This window comes from Leptonychotes weddellii, chromosome 16 (genome assembly GCF_054177405.1).
Source record: "Leptonychotes weddellii isolate Sample4059 chromosome 16, ASM5417740v2, whole genome shotgun sequence".
In the NCBI taxonomy this organism is placed as follows: domain Eukaryota; kingdom Metazoa; phylum Chordata; class Mammalia; order Carnivora; family Phocidae; genus Leptonychotes; species Leptonychotes weddellii.
This window is the reverse complement of record NC_138384.1, coordinates 33072522-33089379: the sequence shown is the minus strand read 5'-3', so window position 1 is coordinate 33089379 and position 16858 is coordinate 33072522. Positions and strand designations below refer to the sequence as shown.

General features: G+C 36.8%; 1 pseudogene; it reads left to right on the top strand.

Annotated features, from left to right (window-relative positions):
• The first annotated feature begins 4779 nt into the window (after nt 1-4779).
• On the top strand, nt 4780-5889 carry LOC102734027 (glyceraldehyde-3-phosphate dehydrogenase pseudogene; annotated as a pseudogene).
• Nucleotides 5890-16858: the final 10969 nt, after the last annotated feature.

Sequence of the window (16858 nt, the reverse complement as noted above, 5' to 3'; positions counted from 1 at the left end):
AGACAGGAAGATCTCCAGCCTGCATGTCTCTGAGTTCCACCTTCCCCAGCCCAGGAGTTTACAGAGTCAGGGCTAGATGGAATGGGGGGATGCATGCAGATGCACAAGACCGCCCCCTCCCTGGTGGGCATTAGCCCAGAGCCAGGGCAGGACTGCCAACTGATGTTTACTTCTGGTCCTCCATCACTCATCTGCCTCTCCTAGCATTGTTTCTTAATGTCACATTTACTTTTGTCTTTCTGAGCATATCTTCATAAAATCTGTTTGACTCAATCTAAGTGTGCAGAGGGCATTTGTCCTTATTTGATATATATGGTTTAGGATCAGAATGTGCTATTAGTGCCCTGTATTCTGAACAGTGGGAATGTACTATTCGTCAGAAGTCACTCTTCATTCTCATTGTGCTGAAATGGCATTTTCTGTATTTTCATGTCATTTAAATACTGCCTTGGGGCGCCTGGGTGGCTCAGTCGTTAAGCGTCTGCCTTCAGCTCGGGTCATGAGTCGTTAAGCGTCTGCCTTCAGCTCGGGATCAAGCCCTGCATCGGGCTCCCTGCTCCACAGGAAGCCTGCTTCTCCCTCTCCCATTCCCCCTGCTTGTGTTCCCTCTCTCGCTGTGTCTCTCTCTGTCAAATAAATAAATAAAATTTATAAATAAATAAATAAATAAATAAATACTGCCTTTTGTATATTGACCCAAAATAAATGTGCATATTTTTCAGAGTGATATTCCTGGCCCACTGTTCTCATACACTTGCATTATCACCTATTGCTAATGATTCCCCTAGATTACTTCCCTGAACTTCACAGTCATGTTCAGCCACTTAAACTGGGCATCTGTACACAGATGTTCCATTAACACCTTAAACTGTCCAAAAGGAAAGGAAGTCATCTCTGTTTCCCATAAGCCATCTTCTTCATTGCAGTTGGTGACCTTCCCATCTACCCAGTAATCTACCTGGCAGTAAGAACCTCTAGTCTCCTCTGCCTCCTTTTCCATTACCCCTTCCCCTGGTTCTAAATCCCCAAACCCTGCTAATTGTACCTACTTAATAAAACAGGTCCATTACTGTCTCTGCAATTTGTAACATTCTAATAGGGGCAAACTTTGAGCACCAACTCCTAGTCCATAGACTAAGTGTACTTATGTGTACGATCTCATTCAATCCTCAAAAAATCCTGTCAGCTGGGTAATGTTGCTATTCTTAGTTTACAGGTAGAGAAATTGAGACCCATGGGAGTGCCTTGTCCGTAATCATATAGCTGGTAAGTTGGTGGAACCAAAATTTTAGTTTAACCCAAGGACTCTGAGTGCAGCATGTATAGTCCTGATCACAATCCTGTATATGTATTTGTGTGTATATACCTGTGTGTGTCTGTATACATAAATGTATATAATACATATATGCATATGCATTAATTGAGGCCTTGTCAATTCTTGCCTGGTCTATTGCAGCAAGGTCTTTTTTCTTTCCTCTAATCTTCTCCCCTTAAAACTCATCCTCCATATGGGTTGCCAAGGGGTGTAGAGGTAAAGAGTATGGGCTTGGTTCTTGGGTTCTAATCCTGGCTCTGTCATTTCCTAGACGTGATCTGACATAAATCACTTAATCTCTTTGTACCTCTTTCCCTTATATGAAAAAGACACTGCCTCAGGATTTCTTTAGGAATTAATGCATTAATGTAGGTCAAAAGATGACTTCAAAACATGGAAACTCTATGGGGCCCTTACCTGCATCCCATCAGTAAAGCCTTTGCTCCAGTAACACAGAACTTGGATGTTACCTGCCTTCTTGTTTTCTCTCAGTCTCTTCCCACACTGTCCCCTCTGCCTTGTTCCCCTTCCTTTCTTTTGTTTTATCTGGTTTGTCCTCAGCCTGACCTTCAAGATTTTTTTTTTTTTTAAGATTTATTTGAGAGAGAGAGAGAGCATGAGCACTGTGGGGAGGGGCAGAGAGAGAGGGAAAGAGAATCTCAAGCAGACTCCCTGCTGATTGTGGAGCTCAGTGTGGGGCTCTATCTCAGGACCCTGAGATTATGACCTGAACTGAAATTAAGAGGCAGACACTAAGCCAACAGCCACCCAGGTGCCCTGCTTCAAGATTCTTTAGGTGTGGTATTCTGCACTTGAATTACATTCACTTTCCTAGCAAGTTTCCCGAAAATCAGGGCATATCCATTTAGATATCTATGTTTTCCTCTATTTTGAAGTTCACTCTCCTGGTCTGTCTCCCCACCACTAGACTGAGGGGGGCTGGGGACCTGGCAACTCCTTAGCCATGGAATTGAGTGCTGAATGGGGTGGAGGGTGGGGGGAGGGGGTTGAATTTCTGAGAGGCATTGTTTGAAAGAAAAGATTTCCGGATACTTTGTACAACATCTTTAAAAATTGAACAATCATGTAATGTCTGTGTATCTTATTTTTCTAGGACTTTAGGTCAGAGGAGAAATGAACTAATATTACAGGATATTTTGGATTTAAGTTTACACTCCTCCCAGAAGAAAAAATTCAAAGGAATTCAGAAGGTATAAATAATTCAAAATCTTTTTTTAAAAAATGGATTATTTTACTTTTTTCATTTGGTTCATAATGAACATTCTTCTCCCCGAGTAAGATTTCAATGTCAAAAGGTCCGTCCTTCAGTATTTTATTTCCAGCATTAAAATGCAATGGACATCGGGTCATTACTTACACCATTTCATCTCTCTTATTCACTTTCTACCCTAGAATTTAGGAAGGGAACATTTTGCTTAGAGGGGAAAAATATTATCAAGCAGGTGAATTGATCAATTTTTCTCCGAGGTAGGAATGATGGAGGATTATTTTCTCTTTTTCAATACTCAGCACTACTTATTGGAAGTTAAAAATGTCCTAAGCATAGTACTGCCAGGAATAGGAGGTTAAAATGGTTTCTACTGTAGGTACTTAAAGGACACCTAAATACAGTACACAGAAAGACTGTTCAAGTATTTGCCTATGTGAATTCTTATAAAAAGATTATTATAGATCTTAGATCTCTGGTCAGCAGTACAAGATTAAAAATTTTGCGAAGGGCTTCAGCAGTATCTTTGTAATAAGTCCTCCATAATGATCAACATAAGATTGGTCTATCAGTGAACTAAAAATCCCAAATTCAAGAAACTACACTTTATACTTTGCAGCTATTGTACTAAACTTGGGCCAATTTGAGTGCAAAAGCTTACAGTCATCTAGCTGCTGAAATCCTTATCTGATTAGAATATTTGCAAAGGTAAGAAATGAGAGTGCATAAGTAATAGTTTTTCATACAGTTTTAAAAGGGCAAACAAAACCTTGACTCCTTAATTGAAAGAAAGCTAATGCATTTCACATAATTGTCTGGTTTAAGATGATTGTCTGAAATTTGCCATTTTCTTTTATCTATTCATGGTTAAAATTTCAACTAATGCCTCTTCCTTTATCTGAGGGAATACTTGCTTTCTTAGCTCTCACCACAATACAAACTCTTCTGTGGCCCCTGTTTGGCCCTTTAGAGAAACAGAGCATTTTGAGGGCCCCAGCTGATCTCAGTATATGAAAATTGTAAGGGACTAAGGGATTGTATTCCCCTTAGTCAAGATTATCTATTAGAACCTTTTAAACATAAATTTCAAATGAGATAAAGGGTATGAAAGGCATTATAAACTGTAAAGCAAAATACAAATGCTCAAAACGTTATTTAGTGAACTATACCAGTGAGACCATATATGACATTTAGAATATGATTAGGTATGCGGAAAGGCAATTTCAAGGTGGAGGTATGTTCCTATTCAGACTGCGATTCATCAGTTGAAGATAGGTATTAATCCTGTATTCTCATGATGCTTTAGTCCCTGGAAATTCAGATTTGCATGTGGACATGGTTTTGATGCTAATAGCAAAGCTGAATTCATCCACAGTAATGGTTCACATTGTAGGACCCTCTTCCCCTGCCAGGTTTTAACTAAAGGATTATTACTAATTGAATCCAAAAGCTAGTTCTCTGAAAAGAACAAGAAAATAGATACAGCTTTTGTAATCTTGATAAAAAGAAATAAGACAAAGCAAAAATATATAAGATGAGAAGAGAATGAGCCATTATCACTTGATGGAAGATATTAAATAGTAATAAAGTAATATAAGAATGCAACTCTATGCAGCAAAGTTGTAAAGCTCAGGGGATACAGATGATTTATTAACAAAATATAAAATGCCAAAATTTACTCAAGAAGTAGAAACCTTAAATATACCAATTAGCGTAGATCAAATTAAGTATAAAAAGTTAACATGACTGGTTGGCTTCATATCTGAGTTCTATATGACACTTTAAAGAAAAGAGAATTCCATTCCTGCTTAAGCTATTCTAGATCAAATCTCCAATCTTACTATGCATACAATTCACCTGGGGATCTTGTTTATGATGCATATCCTAATTCCATAGGCCTGGGTTATGGCCTGAGATTTTGCATTTCTAACAAGTTCCAGGAAATGAGCTTGACGTCCAATTGATGTCCATGCTGCTAGCCCATGAAGCATTCTTTGGATTAGCAAAATTCTATACCATGGGGATGTAGGGTAAGGTGGGATACGGAAGCTCTACAATTCATTTTATGAATTCAACATAAAATTAATATTAAAACTAGACATTAAATATACAAAAAATAGCACATCATTCTCATTTACTCAATAAATAAAAATTTCTAAATAAAATGCTAGTAAAAGAAATCAAGGCTCTCTGCTCCTCCCTGTTGGATAGACACTTGCATCATCCTTGAGATATGATGGTGAAGGTTGGAGTGAATGGATTTGACTGTCATTGGGTACCTGGTTACCAAGGCTGCTTTTAATTCTGGCAGAATGGATATTGTTGCTAACAATGACCCTTTTGTTGATCTCAACTGCATGGTCTACAAGTTCCAGTATAATTCCACCCATGACAAGCTCAAAAGCACAGTTAAGGCTGAGAATGGGAAGCTTATCAAGGAAAAGCCTATGTCCATCTTCCAGGGGTGAGATCCCAGTGCTGAATATGTTGTTGAGTCTACTGTTGTCTTCATTACTTAGGAAAAGGCTGGGGCTAACATGAAGGGCAGAGCCAGAAAGGTAATCATTTCTGCCCCTTCTGTTAATGCCCCCAAGTTTATGATGAGCATGAACCGTAAGTATGACAACTCCCTTAAGATTGTCATCAATGCCTCCTGAACTGCCAAAAGTTTCCAACCCCCTTGCCCTGCCCCGACCAAGGTCATCCTTGACAACTTTGGCATTGTGGATGGACTCATGAGCACAGTCCATGCCATCACTGCCACCCAGAATACTGCAGATGCCTCCTCTGGGAAGCTGTGGCATAATGGCTGAGGGGCTACCTAGAATATCATTCCTGTTTCTCCTGGTGCTGCCAAGGCTGTGGACAAGGTCATCCCTGAGCTGAATGGGAAGCTATGGCATGGCCTTTCATGTCCCCACCTCCAATGTGTTGGTTAAGGATCTGACCTACCATCTAGAAAAAGCTGTCAAATATGACATCAAGAAGGTGGTGAACCAGGCATCAGAAGGACCCCTAAGGGCATCCTAGGCTACAATGGGACCGGGTTATCTCCTGTGACTTTTACAGTGACATCCACTCTTGCACCTTTGATGCGGGGACTTGTAATGCCCTCAGTGACTGCTTTGTCAAGCTTATTTCCTGGTATGACAATTAATTTGACTGCAGAAACAGGACTTTATGAAAAATAAGTAAGTACAGGATCTATGAAAAAAGTCTAAATCAAGATCTAAGCAAATGGAAAGAACATATTCTTAATGGCATAACTTAGTTTCATCAAAAAAATTTTTTCCAAATTAGCATGTATTTAGGATCTCTATAGTGGTTTTTGTTTGATTGTATATTTACCTTGTTTTATTTAGGATAAAATGGGCATGAAATTTATATAGAATAAAAAATATCCAAGAGCCAAGAAAAGTATGAAAAAGAAGAATGGAGGTTGGCTTTAGAAGCAAGAACCCACTATAAAATCACTGTAGTTAGATTTATATGGCATTGGCATGGGAACAGACATGTTAGTGGAACAAAATAGACTATCAAGAACTAGATCTTAGGGTATATGAGAATTTAATATAAGAAAAGCAGGAATCAATTCAGTGGTGAAAATAATGGGTTGTTTAATAAACGGTGCTGGCAAAACCTACTATCCCTCTGGAAGAAAACAGAGTTGAATCCCGGCTCTCATTATGCATGAAAACAAATTCTAGGGAGATTAAAGATGCATGTAAGACAAATTTTAAGAAAATCTCAAACTATATAATCTGAGGATGGAGAAGACCTTAATCATGACAGGATCTGTATCAGAAAATAGAGGCCTGTTTGTATACAAAAACAAAATCTTTTTTTCTTTTTAGATTTTATTTTTATTTATTTGACAGGGAGACAGCGAGAGAGGAAACATAAGCAGGGGGAGTGGGAGAGGGAGAAGCAGGCTTCCTGCTGAGCAGGGAGCCCAATGTGATGCAGGGCTGGATCCCAGGACCCTGGGATCATGACCTGAGCCGAAGGCAGATGCTTAAGGACTGAGCCACCCAGGCACCCCCCAAAATAGAATCTTGAATAACAAAAGATATTAGCCAAATCAAATGACAATAGATTTGTAAAAAAAACCCAAAAAGCAATGAAAATGAAAGAATTAGGCAATATCTATAGAGATTTTGTAAACTGACAAAAAAAAGGACAAAACTCCAGAAAAAAGTAGGAAAAAGAAATGTATAAGCACATACAGAAAAAAAGTAAACCTGAGAGACTAATAAATGAGAAGGTATTAAATATCTTAGTTGTCAGATTAAGCACAATGGTAATGAGATATCACTTTACATCCATCAGGTGGGCAAAACTTTAAGGAGAAACATCCTTTGCTGTTGAATATGTGTGAGAAAGGGGTACTTACACATTGCTGGCAGAAACAGGAGATAGTTTTAATATATTTCTCCAGACTGCTTTCCAAAACCAAAAATACACATACCCATTCTTCTGAGACACTCCCCAAAGAAATAAAAACACAACTATTGAAAAATGAAGGTATAAGAATATTTGTTTGGGTGAATTTATAGTGGGCCCAAACTAGAAACAAAATGACAATGACAAAAAAACAATAAAAGAATGTATAAAAGTTTTTTAATGTGTTTTATAAGTGTGGAAAAAATGTGGACGAATACCAGGTTCTGTTAACATGAATTATCTGGGATTGAGGTGGATATGGGGAGAAAAAGTCTGGGAGAGGTGGGGGTGGGGGTGGTGCACAGAAACAAGTTAACAAGGAAAAAGCAAGAAAATACTACTAGCTGCCTGCCCAGCATGAATGATAGCCCATTTTGCAAAATTATATATGTGCACCCACATACATATGTATATATGTATACATATATACATGTATGAATATATGTGTATACGCATCTGTGTATATGCAAAAAGAGATTGAGGAAAAATGAGTTTATACAAATATCTGCAGACATATAAGGATGTCTGTGACATATTGCTAAGTGAAAAAAAAATTACGAAGTAAAATGTATAATATGGCTCCCTTTGGTAAAAACAAAAACATCCTCTATATGTATATTGTTGCTTTGATATGTTTGCATGAGTAAAGAGGAAGGTATAGATAAGCACTTCCATGCTGTTACAAGGGGTCATAAGTGTAGAGTTGAGGGGAGCATGATGATTAGGTTTTTTCTTTACAGTTTTTAGTATTATTTTACCTGCTAAAACAAACCTGTTTTGCTTTGTAATTTGAAAAACTTGAAATTATACTGTCCTGACTCTCTGGGCAGACATTTTTCCTGACTTATTACTTCACTTGGAATATCAGTTGGTCCCTTCTATTAATTAATATTAGACATTGATTAATATTTGTCAGTTGTCAATTTTTTGCCTACTAGCCATTAGACATAAACTTATACACAAAAGCCATATAAAAGTACAGTTCTGGATATATGGGTAGAGTAATTTTTGAACTTAGTAACTGTTTTCTAGGAAGATTAAAAACAATAGATTTACCACTTATTTATTTGCATCACACATTTGCAGGTCCATCCTAAATCATAGATTGCTTTAGTTTATTCAAATATGAAGGGAAGAAGGATGGAGGTTCATTGCAGAAAAGTCATTTGCATTTTGCCATATAATTATATATTATTATCTAGACCAGAACTGTCTAATAGAACTTTCTGCAATGAAGGAAATGTTCTATAATCTGTACTGTGCTGTCTAGTACTGAAGCCACTAGCCACATGTGATTATTCAGCACTTGAAATGTGACTAGTGTATCTGAAGAATTGAATTTCAAATTTTATTTTAGTTTTGATTTAAATAGCCACATGTGGACAGTGCAGATCTAGAACCACTTTCCTCATTAAAAACAAATGTCAAGCCTGTTGATTGAAATAGCAAATTTGCCTCTTTTGTCTAATAACTAGTGTGTAGATAATATTTTCTGTGTATAATGCTGTAACACCTTTTTAAAAACATTATGATGATGATCCCTAAATTTTAATAAAATATTTTAAACACAAAAATGTGAATAAACCCTCATGAACCCACCATTCAGATTTAACAAATGCTAGCATTTCATTAAATTTTGCTTCAGATTTTTAAAAATAAAATATTACATATCTAGTGGAAGCCCCCTTCACAATTATTCCCTTTCCCTCCCTTCTCCACATCCTGTCCATGTAAGGATATATATATTAGGCATGTATCCTTCCTGTCCATTGATCTCAGATATTCACCTCATGCTTTCAAGGTGGACAAAAAACAAGTGTCTTCATCAGAGTGTAACATTCTAAGTTATGTGTGTATCTGTTTGTGTTGTCTCTGCATGTTTGCCAAGAAATAATCCAAGAAAGATTGGAGGAATTTCAGAGCCATAGAGAGAAGCTGAGCAACCTGGATGAGGGGTTATCTACCCCAGAAAGTGAGAGTGGATGATGTTAAATAAGAATCATACAGCTTGATAGCAAAAAAGCAAATAATCCAATTTTAAAATGGGCAAAGGACCTGAATAGATATTTTTCCAAAGAAGACAAACAAATGGCCAATAGATGTATGAAAAGGTGCTCAACATCACTCATTATCAGAGAGATGGGAATCAAACCACAATAAGATATCATTTCACACCTGTTAGGATATCTATTATTGAAAAGATAAGAGATAGCAAGTGATGGCAAGGATGTGGAAAATAGGAAATCCTTATATCTGTTGGTGGAAATGTAAATTGGTAGAGCTGTTATGGAAAACAGTATGGTAGTTCCTCAAAGTTCCTAAAAATTTTAGTTCCTAAAAATTGAACTACATATTATCCAACAATCCCACTCCTGGTTATGTATCTGAAGGAACTGAAATCAGTATCTTAAAGAGATATCTGCACTTTCATGTTTATTGCAACATTATTCACAATAACTAAGATATGGAAACAACCTAAGTGTTCATCGACAGGTGAATGGATAAATAAAATGTGGTATATGTATGTGATGGAATATTATTCAGCCATAGAAAAGAATATCCTGCCATCTGTGTCAACACGAATGAATCTGGAGTGCATTATGCTAAGTAAAATAAGCCAGATAGAAAAAGACAACAAATACCATATGGTATTACTTATATGTGGAATCTTAAAAAAAAAAAAAAAAAGCCAATTTCATAGAGAAATAGAGAGTAGAACAGTGGTTACCTGGGGTAAGGAGGAAATGGGGTGATGTAGGCTGAAGTGTACAAATTTTCAGTTATAAGAACAAGTTCTGAGAATCTTACGCACAGCACAGTGACTGTAGTTAATAAGATATTGTATACTTAAAATTTACTGGGAATAGATCTTAATCACTCTCACCACACAAAAGAGCTAACTATGTTAACTATGTGAGGTGATGGATGTGTTAATTATCTTGATCTTAGTAATAATTTGGCAATGTATATGTATATCAAATCATCATGTTGTGTGCCTTAAATATATACAATTATATTTATCAATTACTCCTCAATAAGGCTTAAAAAAAGAATTATTAGGGAAGATTTAAGTTCAGTGGATTTTATAAGAATGGACATTTGCCAATAGGTAGGAAAGGTATTTTCCTAAAGTTAGCAATTGAGGAGCATCACCATGAGGTTTTCTCTATATTTTTCATGAAGGGATTTGCCTAGGGAAGTGGTTCTCAAATTTGTGCTCATTAGAATCATCTGGGAGCTTCAAAAACCGCTGATTCCCAACTCACTCCCAGAGATTATGACTTGATTGGTTTCAGGTTCTCCTGTGAGTCAGAATTTTTAAATGATCTCTGGGCGATTCCAATATGCAACCACAACTGAGAACTATAGCCCCAGACCAATCTTTCAAACTTGGTAGCCACTAGAATCACCTGCTGAGCTTTAAAAACTGCCTGGGCTTACCTCCAGGCATTAATGGTTTTTAAACTGATTTAAATGGTATGGAAGCCACCAAGAGAGGGAGAGGGAGAGGAAATTCAAATAAATAAAACCAGAAATGAAAGAGGAAACATTCCATCTGACACTATAGAACTACAAAGGATCATAAGAGACTACTATGAACAACTGAAGGCAACAAATTGGACAACCTAGAAGAAATGGATAAATTCCTAGAAACATACGACCTACCTACCAAGTCTGAATTATAATGAAATATAAAATCTGAACAGAAAAATTACTACTAAGGAATTAGTAATTAAGTACCTCCCAACAAACAAAAGCCCAGGATCAGATGGCTTCACTGGTGAGTTCTATCAAACATTCAAAAAAAAAAAATAGTACCAATCTTTCTCAAACTCTTCCAAAAATTAGAAGAGGAGGGAACTCTTCCAAACTCATTTTATGAGGCCAGCGTTACCCTCCTACCAAAACCAGACAAGGATGCCACAAGAAAAGAAAATATTCCTGATAAATATAGATGCAAAAATCCTCAACAAAATATTAACAAGCCAAATTCAACAATACATTAAAAGGATAATACACCATGATCAAGTGGGATTTATTTCAGGGATGCAAAGATGTTCCAACATTCACAAAGCAGTCAACATGATACACCACATTAACAAAATGAAAGATAAAAATCATGATTTATCTCAATAGATGCAGAAAAAGCATTTGACAAAATTCAATATCCATCTATGATAAAAATTGTCAACAAAGTGGGTATAGAGGAAATGTACCTTGATGTATTTAAGATCATATACGGCAAGCCTACAGCTAACATCATACCCAATAGTTAAAAGCTGAAAGCTTTTACTCAAAGATCTGATCTGGAACAAGAAAAGGATGTCCATTCTTGCCACTTCTATTCAATGTTGAAAGTATTTGGAAGTCCCAGCCAGAGCAATTGGTCAAGAAAAAGAAATAAAAGGCATCCAAGTTAGAAAGAAAGAAGTAAAACTGTCACTATTTGCAGATGACATGCTATTATTTATAGAAAAGCCCAAAGATTCCATCAAAAAACTCTTAGAACTAATAAATTCAGTAAAGTTACAGGATATAAAATTAATGTACAAAAGTCTGTTGTGTTTCTATACACTAATAACAAACTATCAGGGAAGAAAACAATTCCATTTACTATGCATCAAAAAGAATAAAATACCCAGAAGTAAATGTAACCAGTGAGGTGAAAAACCTATATATAGCAAACTATGAGACATTAATGAAAGAAAGTAAAGAAGACACAAATGGAAAGATATTCCATGTTCATGGGTTAGAAGAATCAATATTGTTAAAATGTCCATACTACCCAAAGCAATATACAGATTCAGTGAAATCCCTATTGGATTTCCAATGGCATTTTACACAGAACTAGTATAAATAAATAATTCTAAAATTTGTATGGTACCACAAAAAGATATCCAATATCACAGCAATCTCGAGACAGAACAAAGTTGGTGCTATCATGCTCCCTGATTTCAAACTAAATTACAAAGCTATAGTAGTTAAAATACTATGGTATTGGCATAAAAGTAGACATATAAATCAATGGAAGTGAAAAGAGATTTCAGAAATAAACCCATGCATATATGGTCAATTAATTTATGACAAAGGAGCCAAGAATATACAATGGGGAAAGGACAGTCTCTTTTAATAAATGGTATTGGGGAAACTGAACAGCCATATGCAAAAAAAATGAAACTCGATCAATATCTTACACCATACACAGAAATGAACTCAGACTGGATTAAAGACCAAAGCAATCTACACATTCAAAGCAATCCCTATCAAAATACCATCAGCATATTTCATAGAGCTGGAACAAACAATCCTCAAATTTGTATGGAACCAGAAAAGACCCTGAATAGCCAAAGGAATGTTGAAGAAGAAAACCAAAGCTGGAGGCATCACAATTCCTGACTTCAAGCTGTAATCATCAAGACAGTATGGTACTGGCCCAAAAACAGACACATAGATCAATGGAACAGCATAGAGAACCCCAAAGTGGAGCCTCAACTCTATGGTCAACTAATCTTTGACAAATCAGGAAAGAATATCCAATGGGGGAAAAAAGGCAGTCTCTTCAACAAATGGTGTTGGAAAAACTGGACAGCCACATGCAGAAGAATGAAACTGGACCACTTTCTTATACACAAAAATAAACTCAAAATGGATGAAAGACCTCAATGTGAGACAGGAACCCATCAAAATCCTAGAGGAAAACACAGGCAGCAACCTCTGTGACCTTGGCTGCAGCAAGTTCTTGCTAGATGCATCTCCAAAGCCAAAGGAAACAAAGGCAAAAATGAACTATTGGGACTTCATCAAGATAAAAAGCTTTTGCACAGCAAAGGAAACAGTCGACAAAACCAAAAGGCAACCTACAGAATGGAAGAAGATATTTGCAAATGTCTTATCAGATACAGGGCTAGTATCTAACATCTATAAAGAACTTATCAAACTCAACACTCAAAAAACAAAAATCCAGTAAAGGAATGGGCAGAAGACATGAACAGACATTTCTCCAAAGAAGACATAGAAACGGCCAACAGACACACAAAAAAAATGCTCAACATCACTCAGCATCAGAGAAATACAAATCAAAATCCCAATGAGATATCATCTCACATGGGTCAGAATGGCTAAAATGAACTAGACAGGAAACCACAGATGTTGGCAAGGATGTGGAGAAAGGGGAACCCTCTTACACTGTTGGTGGGAATGCAAACTGGTGCAGCCACTCTGGAAAACAGGATAGAGGTTCCTCAAAAAGTTAAAAATAGAGCTACCCTACAACCCAGCAATTGCACTACTAGGTATTTGTCCAAAGGATACAAATACAGTGATTCAAAGGGGCACATGCACCCCAAAGTTTATAGCAGCAATATCCACAATAGCCAAAATATGGAAAGAGCCCAGATGTTCATTGACAGATGAATGGATAAAGAAGATGTGGTGTGTATATACATATCTATATCTATATCATCTATATCTATATCTATATCTACACACACACACACACACACAATGAGATATTACTCAGCCATTAAAAAGGATGAAATCTTGCCATTTGCAACAACATGGATGAAACTAGAGGGTATTATGCTAAGTGAAATAAGTCAGTCAGAGAAAGATAAGTACCATATGATTTCACTCATATATAGAATTTAAGAAACAAAACAGATGAACATAGGGGAAGAGAAGGAAAAATAAAATAAGATGAAAATTGAGAGGGAGACAAAGCATAAGAGACACTGAACTCTAGGAAACAAACTGAGGGTGGCTGGAGGGGAGGTTGGTGGGGGGAAGGGATAATTGGGCGATGGGCAATAATGATGGGTATTAATGATGTAATGAGTGCTGGGGGTTATATGTAACTGATGAATCACTAAAGTCTACCTCTGAAGCTAATAAAAAAAAAATGGGTTAAAGACTTGAACTAAAGACCTGAACGATAAAACTCTTCATAGGCAGTCAGCAACTCAGTATCAGTCTTGGAGATGATTTTTTGAATTTGAAACCAAAGTAAAAGCAACAGAAGCAAAAATGAGTGAGTGGGAGATGGAAAATCTGCACAGCAAAGGAGACCATAGCAAAATGAAAAGGCAACCTACTGAATGGGAGAAAATATTTACAAACTGTATATTTGATGAGGGGCTAATAACTAAAATATATAAAGAACTCATACAACTCAATAGCCAAACAAATAATTCAATTAAAAATGGGCACAAGCTCTCAATAGACATTTTCCCAAAGAAGACATACAGATAGCCAACAGCTACATGAAAAGATGCTCAACATTAATCATAAGAAAAATGCAAAGCAAAACCACAATGTGATACCACCTCACTGCTGTTAGAATGGCTATTACCAAAAGACAAGAAATAACAAGAGTTGGCAAGGATGTGGAGGAAAAGGAACTCTTGTGCATTGTTGTGGGAATGTAAATGGTGTAGCCATGTTGGAAAACAGTATGGAGTGTCCTCAAAAAATTTAAAATAGAAGTACCATATGATCCATCTACTTCTGGGTATGTACCTGAAGAAAAGGAAAACACCAATTTAAAAAGATATATACACCCTCATGTTTCTTGTGGCATTATTTACAATAGCCAAGTTCTAGAAACAAACCAAGGGTCTGTCAATGGATGAATGGATATAGAAATTTTACACAACTGTACACAGGAATGAAATCTTGCCGTGTGACATCATGGATGGACCTCAAGGGCATTGTGCTATGTGAAATAAGTCAGACAAAGACAAATACTGTATGATCTCTCTTATATTTGGAATCTAAAACAAAACAAAAACAAAAACAAAAGGGACTCATAGATACAGAGAACAGATTGGTGGTTGCCAGAGGTGGGGTGGGGAGATGGGAGAAATCGGTGAAAAGATCAGAAAGCCAAAAGGTAAAATGAAAAAAAATGCAGTTAATGTAAAATAGACATAGACATTTTGAATCATTTTCAAAATATTGACATTATATATATATGCATATTTATATATGCTAAAAACACTTTGTTTTGATTCATTAAAAAATAATAAATGATGGGTTGGCCTGGTGGTGGGTATTGAGGAGGGCACGTTCTGCATGGAGCACTGGGTGTTGTGCACGAACAATGAATCATGGAACACTTCATCTAGAACTAATGATGTAATGTATGGGGATTAACATAAGAATAAAAAAAAATAATAATAAATGATAAAGAAGCAACTTGGGATTGGGATATTTTAAAGCTCCCAACCACTTCTAATGCAGGGCTAAATTTGTGAATCTCTAGCCTAAGGCCCTATGTTTACAGGAAAGAATTAGATCAAGAAACTCAATGAATTTAGAGCTCTATTTTTTTTATTATTATGTTCAGTTAGCCAACATATAGTACATCATTAGTTTTTGATGTAGTGTTCAATGATTCATTAGTTGCGTATAACACCCAGTGCTCATCACAACACGTGCCCTCCTTAATAAGTAGAGCTCTATTTCTGACTTTTATGTGTTCGGTTCAGTCTAGAGTGGCCATATAATTGAGGAATAGGTGCGCAAAAAAACAAAATAGAGCAATCTCCAGGACACTTTTTGCCTCTAATCAGTGCCAGTATATCCAATTTAAACACCTGGACACACAATTCCATCCATTGGTCAGTGGGGACTCTCTCTTGCATAAGGGTTTTAGGATCTGACCTTTCAAAAGGCCAGAAGTCACTTTGGGGTTATAAGAAAAGGATTTCAGGGGCGCCTGGGTGGCTCAGTTGGTTAAGCGACTGCCTTCGGCTCAGGTCATGATCCTGGAGTCCCTGGATCGAGTCCCGCATCGGGCTCCCTGCTTGGCAGGGAGTCTGCTTCTCCCTCTGACCCTCCCCCCTCTCATGTACTCGCTCTCATTCTCTCTCTCTCAAATAAATAAATAAAATCTTTAAAAAAAAAAAAAAGGAAAGGATTTCAGGTTGTTTGATGGACACAGGAAAGATTATAGTGTACGGGAATGAGGAGACAGAGGGCCAAAGGCAAGTGCCGTTTTTCTAGCCACTGCATTGCTTCTGAATTCCAGGAGTGGTTGATACTCAGTGCGAAGGCCAGTATAGATCATATTATTTAAGGAAAAGGTGTATTTGTCACTTGCCCTCACCATTTACTTTACTTGAATGAAATGGTGGTTTCTAGAAAAGATAGCTCACTGCTGAGCTGAGTAAGTGACGCAACATCAGTAAGAAATGGAGTATGGCTTTCCTAGCATACTGAGATGAGGAAGCTGAACAGCTCTGCCCAGGAGTTAATGCTTTCTAGGGGAGGAAGGGGAAGCAATAAAGAGGGTGGATTACTAAGCAGATGAAAAATCCTAAGAGTAAATGCTATAGATGCAGATGGTGGGTACTACCTCTGGGCAGTTTCCTTTCATTTATTGAATTCATGGAGAAGAAACTGGGAAATTGATCTTTGGTTGACTTGAGGGTGAAACAGGAAGATCATTTAAGATCTAATATGTTCTTTTATTGACAATTAAAGTCTTTATGGGAAGAAGGCAGTTATAACATAAAGTGTAAAACATTCTTATATATTACCTGCATTCTTATATATTAGACTGTATTTTATTTAAATACTGTTTTTTCTAAGCATTTTTTCACACAAATGAATCTATGTGCTTTTCTTAATACAAATTATATCCTCTGTACAAAGTAATTTAGCAGAAGAATATTCTTGATATACTAAAGCTGTGCGCAAAACAGCCCACATAAATTATCACAGGCGTACTCAACTCATCAGCCCTTGTGGTACCTTTAAGGCATATAATTTTTTTTATTATGTTTTGTTCATCACCATACATCATTAGTTTTTGATGCATATAATTTTAAAGGAATTAACTTGAGGTGACCAGCAGAAAATGCCCACATTTG